The sequence below is a fragment of the Lathyrus oleraceus genome, chromosome 5, assembly GCF_024323335.1.
Source record: "Lathyrus oleraceus cultivar Zhongwan6 chromosome 5, CAAS_Psat_ZW6_1.0, whole genome shotgun sequence".
Classification (NCBI taxonomy): Eukaryota; Viridiplantae; Streptophyta; class Magnoliopsida; order Fabales; family Fabaceae; genus Lathyrus; species Lathyrus oleraceus.
This window is the reverse complement of record NC_066583.1, coordinates 214,240,913-214,255,274: the sequence shown is the minus strand read 5'-3', so window position 1 is coordinate 214,255,274 and position 14,362 is coordinate 214,240,913.

The following is a 14,362-nucleotide window of genomic DNA, read 5'->3' as shown; positions in this document are numbered from 1 at the left end:
TCCTAGATTGCCCCAGGGTGGGGTACTCAATCTAGCGGGATACATATATTCCCTTTTTATGTCTCTAACTTTTTGCCTGGATCGCCCTTTCGGGTTTTCAACTTAGCGAGCTATTCTGTTTTTATTTTTTAGGCGAAGTATTTCTTGACTGCATCTGAATTCATAGGACGAGCGAAATCCTCCCCATCCATAGTTGTAAGTATCAAAGCACCGCCTGAAAACGCTCTCTTGACAACATATGGACCTTCATAGTTTGGAGTCCACTTGCCCCTGGAATCGGGTGCGAAAGACAAGACTTTCTTGAGCACAAGGTCACCTTCTCGAAACACACGAGGCTTGACTTTCTTATCAAAGGCTTTTTTCATCCTTTGCTGATATAACTGACCATGGCACATGGCAGTCAATCTCTTTTCTTCAATCAGATTCAACTGGTCATAACGACTCTGAACCCATTCAGTATCAGTCAACTTGGCTTCCATCAAGACTCTCATTGATGGGATCTCCACCTCTACTGGGAGCATAACCTCTATGCCATAAACAAGAGAGAAAGGGGTTGCCCCTGTTGAAGTGCGGACGGATGTACGATATCCATGCAAGGCAAATGGCAGCATCTCATGCCAATCTTTGTACGTGACAACCATCTTCTGGGTAATCTTCTTGATATTCTTATTAGCAGCTTCAACAGCCCCGTTCATCTTGGGTCTATAAGGAGAAGAGTTATGATGTGCTATCTTGAACTCGCTGCACAGCTCTTTCATCATCTTATTGTTTAAGTTAGATCCATTATCAGTAATGATCTTATCTGGCACACCATAACGGCATATGAGTTGATTCTTGATAAACTTCACAACCACCTACCTGGTCACATTTGCATATGATGCCTCTTCAACCCACTTAGTGAAGTAATCAATTGCTACGAGAATAAATCTGTGACCATTAGACGCTTTTGGCTCTATCATGCCAATCATGTCGATTCCCCACATGGAGAAAGGCCATGGTGAAGAAATCACATTCAGAAGTGTCAGAGGAATATGAATCTTATCCGCATAAATTTGACACTTATGGCATTTCTTCACATATTTGCAGCAGTCAGACTCCATTGTCAGCCAATAATAGCCTGCTCTCAATATCTTTCTAGCCATGGCATGTCCATTGGAATGAGTACCAAACGAACCCTCATGGACCTCAGTCATTAACAGGCCTGCTTCGTGTCTATCCATGCATCTGAGCAGCACCATATCAAAATTCCTTTTATAAAGCACATCGCCATTGAGGTAGAAACCGCCTGACAATCTCCTCAAAGTCTTCCTATCTTTCACAGATGCCCCAGGCGGGTAAATCTGGCTCTGAAGGAAACACTTGATATCATAATACCACGGCTTATCATCTTGCACCTCCTCTACCGCAAATACATGAGCTGGTTTGTCCAAGCGCATCACAGTGATATTGGGAAGTTCATTCCAAAGTCTGACCATAATCATTGAAGCAAGTGTAGCAAGAGCACCCGCCATCCGATTCTCATCTCGAGGAATATGATGGAAGTCAACCTCAGTAAAGAATTTTGAAATCCTCCTCGCATAATCCCTATATGGGATGAGGCCAGGCTGATTCGTTTCCCATTCACCCTTTATCTGATTAACAACAAGGGCAGAATCACCGTAAACATCGAGATGCTTGATCCTAAGATCAATGCACTCCTCTAATCCCATAATACAGGCTTCATATTCAACCATATTGTTCGTGCATTTGAAAGTTAGCCTTGCTGTAAAAGGAAAATGTGTGCCCTGAGGAGTAATAATCACTGCCCCAATACCATTTCCATATTGATTTACAACGCCATCAAACACCATATTCCATCTGGAACCAGGTTCTGGCCCTTCATCGAGTGTAGGCTCATCGCAATCTTTCATTTTCAAATACAGAATCTCCTCATCTGGGAAGTCAAACTGAACTGACTGATAATCCTCGATTGGTTGATGTGCCAAGTGGTCAGCCAAGATACTACCTTTAATAGCCTTCTGAGCTCGATACTCGATGTCATACTCAGATAGAAACATCTGCCAAAGGGAAATTCTCCCAGTTAAAGTAGGCTTCTCAAAGATATACTTAATTGGACCCATTTTGGATATCAACCAAGTCGTATGATTCAACATATACTGGCGTAAGCGTTTAGCAGTCCAAGCCAAAGCACAACATGTCTTCTCAAGCATTGAGTATCGAGACTCACAATCAGTAAACTTCTTACTCAAGTAGTAGATAACATGCTCTTTCTTTCCTGATTCGTCCTGCTGACCAAGGACATAACCCATTGAGTCTTCAAGAACAGTCAGATACATAATCAATGGTCTCCCTTCCGCAGGCGGAGACAGAATTGGAGGTTCGGACAAATACTCTTTAATGCGGTCAAACGCTTTTTGGCAATCTTCGGTCCAGTCATGAGACTAATCTTTCCGGAGGAGCTTGAATATCGGCGCACATGTGGCAGTCATGTGGGATATGAATCTGGAAATGTAATTCAAGCGACCAAGAAAACCTCGGACTTGCTTCTCAGTTTTGGGCGCAGGCATCTCTTGTATTGCTTTGACCTTTGCAGGATCAACCTCAATACCTTTTTCGCTAACAATAAAGCCCAATAACTTTCCAGAACGGACTCCAAATGTACACTTGTTGGGATTTAGACGAAGCTTGTACTTCCTCAAACGCTGAAAAAGCTTCAACAGGTGCTCTACATGCTCAACTTCCGTTCTTGACTTCGCAATCATATCATCAACATACACCTCGATCTCCTTATGCATCATATCATGAAACAAGGTAGTCATAGCTCGTTGATACGTGGCTTCGACATTCTTCAAACCGAAGGGCATCACTCGATAACAGAATGTTCCCCAAGGTGTGATGAATGTTGTCTTCTCCATATCCTCGGGTGCCATTTTGATTTGATTATATCCAGTAAATCCGTTCATAAATGAGAAGACCTTGAATTTAGATGTATTATCTACCAACATATCAATATGTGGTAGAGGGAAATCATCTTTCGGACTAGCTTTATTCAAGTCTCTATAGTCCACAAACATTCGGACTTTTCCATCTTTCTTAGGCATGGGCACAATATTGGCCATCCATTGAGGATATGTAGAAGTCACCAGAAACCCCGGATCAATTTGCTTCTGAACTTCCTCTTTGATTTTTACTGCCATATCGGGATGAGTTCTTCTGAGCTTCTGCTTCACAGGTACACATTCAGGCTTCAAAGGCAGGAAATGTTGCACGATATCAGTATCTAGACCAGACATGTCTTCGTATGACCAGGCAAAGACGTCAACATATTCTCGTAGCAACTCAATCAACCCCTTCTTAACAGACTCTTCTAGGAGTGCCCCAATCTTTACTTCTCGCACACAATCTTCAGACTCCAAGTTGACTGTTTCTAGATTCTCAAGATGCGGCTGAATGATCTTCTCTTCATGCTCAAGTAGACGGGTAATCTCGTCAGGAATCTCTTCAACATCATCTTCTTCTGCCTCAAATACAGGGAATTCAAAGTTGGGAGATGATGTTGGATCATTATGTTTAATGGGTTTGATTAACCTGCATAATGATTTTGGATATAAAGAATTTTTAGAATTCAAACAAGGCGAATCATTATGTAGATGAAAAGATTGATTTTATTTTATTTTTAGGGTTTTATGTGATCATCAATTTCATGCAAAAGCAAAAAGGGAAAATAATTGGAAAAACAAACATTTAACATGAATTTATTGAATGAAAACATCATTGTATTTATGTGCCAACAACGTCATCACTTCTCCCTTTGGCATGGGAGAAGGGTTTTTAAACACAATGAACATTACTTTAACTTATGGATAACTGTTGGAATATCCACAACGACCCAATTATTGCAGATCCCTCCAGGGATGATGAAATTGCCAGAATCTTCCTCGTCCTCTTCCAAAATGGCAGCAACCTCTTCGTCTTGACCCTTGTGGATGAAACCTCCACTCTTGAACAAACCTTGCTTGTTGAAGACCCCAGAAGAATAGCCTATGCCAGCACGGGACTTGTTGTCTTCCAACTTGATCATTTGCCCTAATCCAGCAATTGCACCATGCTCAATGGCCAACTTTGCATCTTTGTAGGAAGCAAATGAAGGAGTTCTCTTCTCAACAGGTTCGGCAATAGATAAAGCCTGGAACAGAGTTCCAACTTCATCCTCAGCATCTATATAGGAGAAGGAAGACAAATGGCTTACCAGGAGAGCCTTTTCTCCCCCTACCACCACCAGCTTCTTATTCTTTACAAATTTCAGTTTCTGGTGTAGGGTGGATGTCACGGCGCCAGCCTCGTGAATCCATGGTCTGCCTAGGAGACAGCTATACGATGGGTGAATGTCCATAACCTGGAAAGTAATCTGGAAATCACTTGGTCCGATTTTGACTGGGAGATCAACCTCACCAATCACATTTTTGCGAGACCCATCGAAAGCCTTCACAACTACTCCACTTTGCCTCATGGGAGGCCCCTGATACGATAACTTCGCGAGAGTGATCTTCGACAATACATTCAATGATGACCTAGTGTTCACCAACACATTGGACATGGCATCATCCTTGCAGCTCATAGATATATGTAATGCCAAGTTGTGGTCTCTTCCCTCCTCGGGGAGATCAGCGTCACAAAAACTCAGGTTGTTACAAGCGGTGATGTTTGCAACAATGCTGTCAAATTGCTCTATTGTGATGTCGTGATCTACGTACGCCACATCCAACACCTTCTGTAGAGCTTCTCGGTGTGGTTCTGAATTCAATAGTAGTGATAATACAGATATTTTGGATGGCGTTTATAGAAGCTGGTCTACAACGTTGTACTCGCTTCTTTTGATGAGCCTCAACATCTCATCACATTCTTCTTTTGTGTTGCCACTCGGGCCAGCAGAAGCATGAGTTTTTAACGTAGAGGAGGGCTTAGCAACAAGTGCCGGATTCGGAGCGCTCACAGTATTCCTAATCGGGCGCTCAACAAAATCAGCATCAACACTTCCTCGAGCATCAGCTTAAGGCTTCAACGGAGTTGAAAATACACGACCGCTGCGGGTCAAACCGCTGACGTCGGCAATATTAACAACAGATGAAGAGGGCAGGGACACCTCTTTCCCGTTTTCCACTGCTACAACATTGTAGCGATAAGGGACCGCCTTCTCGGAGGAAAACGGTACAGGTCCGGCTGGCTTGATGACGAGAGTAGGAGAAGCCTTCTTCTTGCTACCATAATACTTGATGACAACAGGCTTAGGTATCCGGAATACTGGAGAAATCACGTTGACTTCGACAGCATCTTCGTTAACATTTCTGTTTTGAAGGATCTCAATGACTCCTTCGTCCAACATCTCTTGAACATCCCTGCACACCTGGCGACACCCTCTCTGATTAACAGAACAGACTCGACATCTATCGTGGTCATGCTCATAATGGCTATAATCACACAACAAGCGATGCATCTCAACAAGCGATTGTCGGATATGACTGACATATTTAACTTTGTACTTGCCAGGACAGCCCTGGACCATATTAACAGATTTCCCATGCTCGGGCAATGAGTTCTTCTTCACATTCAAACCTACGTCCTTGTCGCATACGCGAAAAACAACCGGCGGGAAAAGACACAGAGCCGCCACCGTGCGTTATTTATCCCAAAGGAGAGAAAGGAAACGCTCGAAGTAAATCTAAGAAAGGGAAAGGAATGGTCTCATGACCAGAGATGCAGGGATCGGGAGTCGGTTATGCGAAGGGAAGGTATTAGCACCCCTACGCATCCATCGTACTCGACGGGATCCACGCTCAAAATAATAGAATAAGGTTGCTAATAAAACTGCTCAAACACTGCACCAAGCTGGAATAAAAACACAGGTGAAAGACGGAGGAAAGGGACTCGGCAGGATGTCGCATCTTGGGCCTACATAGTTCGTCAGACACAAACATCAGAGTCGACGTAGTTCGGGGAAATGGGGAAAATGCTCGCTAGGACATCGCATTCTATGCATACGTATCTTCTCTAACCAAAGAAAGAATCAGAGCACTCATAGCTCGGCTAACGCACGCCGAAACAAAACACTGAATCTAGACGCTGAGACATCAAGCGAAACACACAACAGGAAACGAAATGCCAATCAATGGACTTACATCCGACTCCACACAAAACGAACCAACAGGAAACCGAATGCCAATCGCTGGACTTACATCAGACTTCAAACCAACAAACACAAACAGGAAACCGAATGCCAATCGCTGGACTTACATCAGACTCCGAACCAACAAACACAAACAGGAAACCGAATGCCAATCGCTGGACTTACATCAAACTCCGAACCAACAAACACAAACAGGAAACCGAATGCCAATCGCTGGACTTACATCAGACTCCGAACCAACAAACACAAACAAAACAAAAAGGTTGCCCGGAGAGATCAGCCCAATCTTCTGCCTACGTACCTCATCTAGTATGAGGATCATGGCGACGTAGTTCCCCTTAACAGGGAAAAAGCTCTCCTAACCAGAGACTAGGGAGATCACAAACTACTAGGGAGACTACGACTCGAGCCTAGAAGTTGTCATGCAAACGATCCCTAAGTTGAGGTCTCTAATCGGAACCTAACTCGCACAGGAAGCAAGTCAACCACACAACAAGTAACAGTTGAACAGGTACCACACACTATATGCAAACAAGTGGCTCATACAAGGCTGGGCTTTAGTCAAGGGGTCATATCAACCTCGACAAACAAGCCAACACTGGAAGGGTATCTGAAGACGCTCTTAACCACTGACATTGATCGTTAGGGTGAGCAGATGAAAGGATAATGAGGATAACCTCATAGCTCTTAACCCAGGCCGGGGTGAGCTTCAATCAATGAAAACGTGGGGATCCAGAATGAGGGACCCTACTCCACTTGACTGACTCTAGATACAAGGATCTTGGGTTAGGTTCAAGAGCATCAGCACGTAGTGCAAGCATAATGAACGACTCAACAAATAACAGGGGATTGACTGCTAATCCCTTCTATCTGTCAATTTCCTCTTCACTTAGGAGGACTTCAAGTGCATGGCACAAATATAAACAATCACAGTCATTGCCTCTTAAGGAGGACTTCAGCCAAATGCTTGCCAAAAGAAACGACAGGGCTTCCAGACTACATGGAGTTAGAGGATGGTTACCTAGGTGGTATGCCAACCACAAGCAAAGCAAAACTCAAGCAATTAGTTAAAGCTACTAAAGTACCTGTACAAAAGGCTAGTCAATTAGTAACTCAGACAAACAAACAGAAAACAGACAAAACCAATCAACAGTGTTACACCAAGCAAAGCATAAGTGCAAGCACTCAAATTGTTTCATCATTTCAAATGACCTACAAAACAGCAAGGGTTAGTGGACAAAGTAATTTGTATCTCAAGTCATGAGATCAACATCAACCATTAGGACTAGAAGCTTGAACCTGAAATGCAAAGCTCAAAAGGTGAGTACAAACCACTAGTGCAAAGATTAGGGTCAAAGGCAAAGCAAAAAGTCAAAACAGAAGTTGATTTTCTACATGAAGCACATTTATTCAAGTAAGAACATGTCCTAAAAAGGACCAAAGTCAAATCCTAAGGCAAATCCATCTAATGATCATGCTAAGGCAAAGGCATACAGTGTGATCAACAATTGGACATTCAAATGAGAAAATGCATATTAAATCAGAAACACATCCAATGATCATGAAAATTTAGATACAAGCTCAACATGTCAAACACAAGCATCATGCAAAAAAATAGAATCAGAAGACATCAATTGGCATGTCAATGAAAATGAACAAGATTAACATCAAAATGTGTGACACACATTGTCACACCAAATATCCATGTGCCTAAAACAGAAATGGAACATGCTAAAAATACCAAACAAAAGCTCAAACATCCTACAACATGTTAGGAATCAGCATACCAAATTTCAAGTTAATTGGCCAAATAATGAGCATTCCACAAAAGAAATAACACAACATGTCACACTTTGCAACACATTCAAACAATCAAGCATATTTCAAATTCCAGCAATGCAAAAATTATGAAATAAATGCCACAAAATAATAGACATCAAGATGAACATGTAGCAAAAAAAATTGGATCAATTTGGACTCATTTTCTATTTTTAGTGATTTTTTGAATTAACATAAAAATAAATGGAATAAATGTGAAAATCAATTGGAAAATAAAGCTTGAATATGAAAATGGCACATGCATAATGGAGACTCGAACACAGGTACAAGAGGTTCCAAAAGACGCTGGCAATTGAAAAATAAAGAGCGCTTGGCCAGATTCGAACTCATGTACATGAAGTTCAAATAGGCGCTCAGTAAAAACAATTAAACAATCCAAAATTACACAGCAAGGATCGAACAGGCGAAGGTAAGGTCTAAGTGCTACCAAAACGCCGTCGTTTCAAGGAAAAGGAATTAAAAAGAAAAAGAAACGCACGCCATGAGGATCGAACACAGGACAAAGCAATGAATAGCGCTCAAACAGTACATTTCACACGTTGAACCAGGAACCCTAGCTACTGTACACGCGCGGTGGAGGGACGGTGGTTTCCACCGTCTTCTTCAATGAGACGGTGGCTCTACAGTAACTCTTCACAATTTTTTTCCAGATTCCAGCAATATATACATGGTTGGAACCGTCACGATGAGTAGAATACAAATCTAACAATATCTAGGCATATAACTCAATGAATCTTGAGAATCGAATGAAAACATTATTGACAACAAAACTTTAAATGAACATATCTCATGCAATTCTTATCCATTTTCAATGAATTTTTTATCCGTGTAATCAGCAATCCAAGATCTACAACATTATGGTAACAAAATGAAGAATTAGGAGTTTCGAATTCCAACCTTCTTTGAGAGTAGTGGATGAAAACAATAGATTCAAAGGCCTAGTAATGTCCAGATCTTCTCCTTCACTTGTATATTGAAGCTTTAAACACGAATGGATGCTTGAAATGGCTTAAATCTTGATCAAATTGCAACTTCCATCTTCATGTTCTTGAGCTTGATGTGCATGAATCCTGGCCAAAAGCTTCAATCCAGAGCTTGATCCTTCATCAATAACACTTGCTGAACATGATTATGCAGTAAAATCAAGGTGTTATGTGGAGAAAATTCAAATTTGAGATGAGAGCAAAAATGGAGGGAAATGAGATCTAGATCTAGAACTTGCAAGAATGAACAATTCTGTTATGATTAAGCCTTTATACCACATGCTAATTACTTTGCTAATGACAATTAGGCTTGGCTAATGAAAATTTAATGAAAAATGAGGTGTATGACCAAATTGGAAAATTCACCTTATGCATGGCAATATGAACGTGAACAGTGCACATGCATGGTCCAATTACACTTAAAATCATCTCATGAGCATGATGGAATGATCAAAAAGCTTGTAGCATCAACCCATTTCAAATTCTTCATTTTACCTCCAAAAAGTACATGCATGGCCAAATGATTATATGATATTATTTCATGCAAGGCAATGATGGATTTGGAAAATATAGGTCATGAGAAGCAATTTGCAAAAAGAGTGGCCTAAATTGGAGTTTTAGATCAAAAGTTATGGCACTTTGAAGTTTCATGCACACTTGGTGATCATTTGCTCATAACTCCTCAACCATTCATCAGATGCTCATGATCTTGGACTTTTTGGAAATGGGAGAGAAAGATATTCAACTTTCATGTTGCCCAAAATTTCATTTGAAGCTTCTTTGATGTTGGAAAGTCAAGTTGAAAGTGGTCCAAAAACTTGCCATTTTTGGAAACTTGAAATTACAGGTCACTTTCCATTTTTGGAAACTTTTGATCTGGCTTCAAATTCTTCAATGTAGATGTTTGTCATGATGAATAAACCTCTTTTGGACATGAATGAAGTGTCTCAAACCATTTCTCCACCTCCTAGCCCTTAGTTGACTTTCAGTTGACTTTTATGGGGCCCATATGACCTGGCAATGCACTGATGACTTTTGAGCCTCTAACACTTGGTCAAGTTGCTTAAAAATGAACCTTGATTCATATAAGCTCTCTAGAATACTCATGTGGCCTTCAACTCAAGGAAAACCTTGCCTTTTTCACTGATGAATCCTCTTGATGCCAGTTCTTGTTGATATGATGCAATGTTATATGTAATGTTAATGACCTAAAAAATGAAAATGAATGCATGACTGGGGGGGTGCAAACTTGAGGTGCTACAGTTCTCGAAAAACAAAATCCCGCTTCTTACAAGGTCTTTCACCTTGGTCTTCAGGGGATAACAATTCTCCACATCATGTCCGGGAGCACCGGAATGATACACACAGTGAAGCTCAGGCTATTACCACCACTGGGGGTTAGCAGGTACAGCGGGAGGGTCTCGCGGAGTGATTAACTTTCTATCGATCAAAGATGGATAGAGTTCAGCATAAGTCATTGGAATTGGATCGAAAGTGACCCTCTTCCTCTCGTAGATGGTGTTGGCATTGTTGTTGTTGTTTCGAGGCTGGTAGGCCTGCTGTTGTGGACGCTGTTGTTGTTGCTGATATTGCTGAGTTTGTGGTTGTTGTTGATAATGCTGAGCTTCCCTGAAAACAGGTGCTATATGAGCCACCTGATGTTGGTTGTTGACCGGTCAAGCAATGTTCCTCTTCATAGAGGGTCTTCTCTTGACATGGGAAGACACAGCATGTGCCTCTCCCTCCTTCTTCTTCGCAAAGCTTCCATATCTCTTTGCTGAAGATCCTTCATCTCGAGTTAAGTGTCCTTCACGGACCCCCTCTTCCAGTCTCATTCCCATATTCACCATCTCGGTGAAGTCTGACGGAGCACTGGCTATCATTCTCTCGTAGTAAAACGAGCTCAAGGTCTTCAAGCAGATCTTGGTCATCTCTTTCTCCTCAAGGGGAGGCACTATCTGAGCTGCCAACTCGCGCCACCTCTGGGCGTACTCTTTGAAGGTCTCTTTCTCTTTTTGGGACATTGCCCTCAACTGGTCCCTATCAGGAGCCATATCCACATTGTATTTATATTGCTTGACGAAGGCCTCGCCAAGATTGTTGAAAGAGCGGATGTTCGAACTTTCCAGACCCATGTACCAACGGAGAGCGGCACCGGACAGACTGTCCTAGAAATAGTGGATGAGGAGCTGGTCATTATCAGTTTGTGTCGACATCTTGCGAGCATACATCACAAGATGACTGAGAGGGCATGTGTTTCCCTTATACTTCTCAAAGTCAGGCACTTTGAATTTAATAGGGATCTTCACGTTGGGCACAAGGCACAACTCAGCAGCAGTTTTACCAAAGAGGTCCTTCCCCCTCAAAGTTTTCAGTTCCTTGTGAAGCTCAAGGAATTGGTCTTTCATGTCATCCATCTTTTCATAAACGTCTGGGCCCTCAGATGGCTCAGAATGATAGATGGTATCTTCGACCCTTGGTAGCGTGTGCACGATAGGAGGTGGCATTGAGAGGACCGGGCTAGATGCCGGCAAAGAAGCAAGAGTAGGAGCAAAACCCTCTGGAACAAAGTTGGCGGGCATTCCCCAAGGGAACCCGGCTGGCATAGATGGCGCAAAGTGAGCGGTTGCAGCAGGCACAATAGAAGTCACGATCTCAGAAATGACCGTCCTCTAGGGAGGAGTTGAGGGTGTTGGAGAAGACTGGCTCTGAGCGGCCAAAAATGATTCCATCAAGGCAGTCAGTCTGGCTACTTCCTTTTTCAGCTCGCGGTTCTCTTGCTCCAAATGATCCATCAGTCTTGCAGAGTTGGCTCTAGTGTAGTACCGGTGAGTCAGCTTGTCTTCAAAATAAGTGAAGAACACAGAGTTAGACCATAGGATAAGAAGCCTGGAGCAAAACCTGCTTATGCACATGATACATGCAATGCTTGTGCACATGATTTGTTTTTTTATTTTAGAGGAACTCTAGAGTTCTACTTGCAAATTTTGGGAAACTATTGTGCTTTTATCATATACGGAAACATCTCATCAATAATATCTGGAAAATATTTTTTTACACCAAAGAAGTACAACATTGGTAACCAAATACAAGAGAAAAGGAAAATAATCATCCTATGGATCCCTAGAAACAATCATCTAAAGCTCGGGATACGGGAAGATAAGATGCACGAAGCCTCTTCACCTCCTCCTCATAGGCTGCCTCCATATCTGCCTTCTCCTTGGCGAGTCGATCGTACTTCCTCTTCCAAAACTTAGAAGACTGAGAAAGCAGAGAAGTCCATGCATCATTAGGATCATCAATAACCTGATGCTCGAGAAACTCAATCAAAGCATCCTTCTCCTTGATCTACTGAAGCAACTTTTCTCGTTCACGGATCCAAGCACGTGAACGGTCTTCATCTCTCGACTCCCCTACTCCTTGGTTAGGGAGGGTTGAAGGCCCAGCCATAACCAAAGGTGTAGGTCTCGGATACTCGTAAGGCATGAGGTACTCAGAAGCTCTCTTCCTAACCCAAGCAGTGTAAGGCTCCAAAGCGACACAGTTCTTCGGACCCAGCTCCTTCCTTCCTTTCCTATGAACCTTGCGCAAAGCGCGGACCATCCTGGACTTCAAGCCTTGGGGATCTTTACCCTCCTGAAAGAACACACCCTCTAACAGAATGTTATTGGATTTATCCTTTAGAGGGAACCCAAGATGACGACGTGCCAAAACGGGGTTGTAGCTAATCCCACCACATGTACCAAGAAGAGGTACATTGGAGAATTCACCACAAGAGTCGATAATCTGCACACCATCATACACACGGTTGTACCAAAAGATATCATCATTGGTGAGAGACATGAGTCTCGTGGACCACCGTATACATCCCTTGTTTTCCTTGAAGGCGACCGTCTGCGGTAAGTGAGAAATAAACCACTTATACAACGGAGGCAAACAACACACAATGGCACCACCACCCTTTACATTCCTCATATGCAAAGAAAAATAAGTGTCACCCAATAGAGTCAGAACGTGATTAAGAGTAGAGAAAATCCTAATAGCGTTCACATCCACAAACTTGTCGATGTTGGGGAATAACACTAACCCATAGATGAGAAGTACAAATATGGCCTCAAAGGCGTCCTCACTCATGGCCTTCCCATACACAGTAGCTTGAGCAATGAGGAACTCAGAAGGGAGACCTTGAATTCCACCTTTGGTAGTCATATGAGCACCAACCAGAGATTCATCTATATGCAACATATCAACTATCTCTTGAGAAGTAGGAATACTCTCCAAGCCACTGAACGGCAACTGATCTAGGATGGGTATACCCACAAGATAGGCATACTCCTCAAGCGTAGGTGTAACACCTCAAAATTTGCCCTCCTCTTCTTGGGACTAGTTTAGCATATTGCATTTCATATTTTAGGACATTAGGCATTTCATCTTGCATATAATTTGATAATAAGAAGATCATCCTCCAAAGTCTTTTCAGAAGATGGGAAGTGACATGATTCAAGCTTGAGGGTTTCTGTGGATTGATTGTCAACCGTCTGAGGGTTTGTGCTTCAGTCAGGGTTTTCTTGATCCTTCAATGGTCTTATGCATTATCTTATTGCAAGGGTATATCACCATCATCATGGTTTCATCCTCATCAAGGGTTTCATGGCATTCTCAAGTCCCTTTGGATTAGGGTTTTGACCTCTGGTCAACCCTAATCAGTGATATTCTTCCAACCAGGGTTTCTCAAGGAGATGAGGTATTCTATTGAGATGAAGATCACATGAGTATTATATTAGGCTTATATAAGCTAGGGTTTCATTTCTGAGCAATTTCCCCAAGTGGTTGAGGCTCAAGCTGATCAGGGCATTTCTAGGTCATCTGTGGACCATACAAGTCAATTGTAAAGTCAGCTGAGGGCTAGGACGTGGAGAAATGAGTTTCAACATTTCATTCATGTTCAAAAGAGGTTCATTTGTCATTTCAAACGTATATCTTGAGGATTTTGAAGTCAGTGCAAAAGTTTCCAAAAATGGAAAGTGACCTGTAATTTCAAGTTTCCAAAAATGGAAAGATTCTGGTTCAAATTCAACTTGACTTTACATCATCAAAGAAGCTTCAAATGAATTTTTGTTGAACATGAAAGTTGAAGATCTTTCTCTCCTCTTTCCAAAAAGTCCTATTTCATGAATTTATGATGAATGGTTGAGGAGTTATGGCCAAATGATCACAAAGCATACATGGAAGTTCAACGTGGCATAACTTTTGACTCAAAACTCCAAATTGGTCCACTCTTTTTGCAACATACTTCTCATGACCTATATTTTCCAAATCAAGCATTGCATTGCATGAAAAAAGTTCATATGATCAT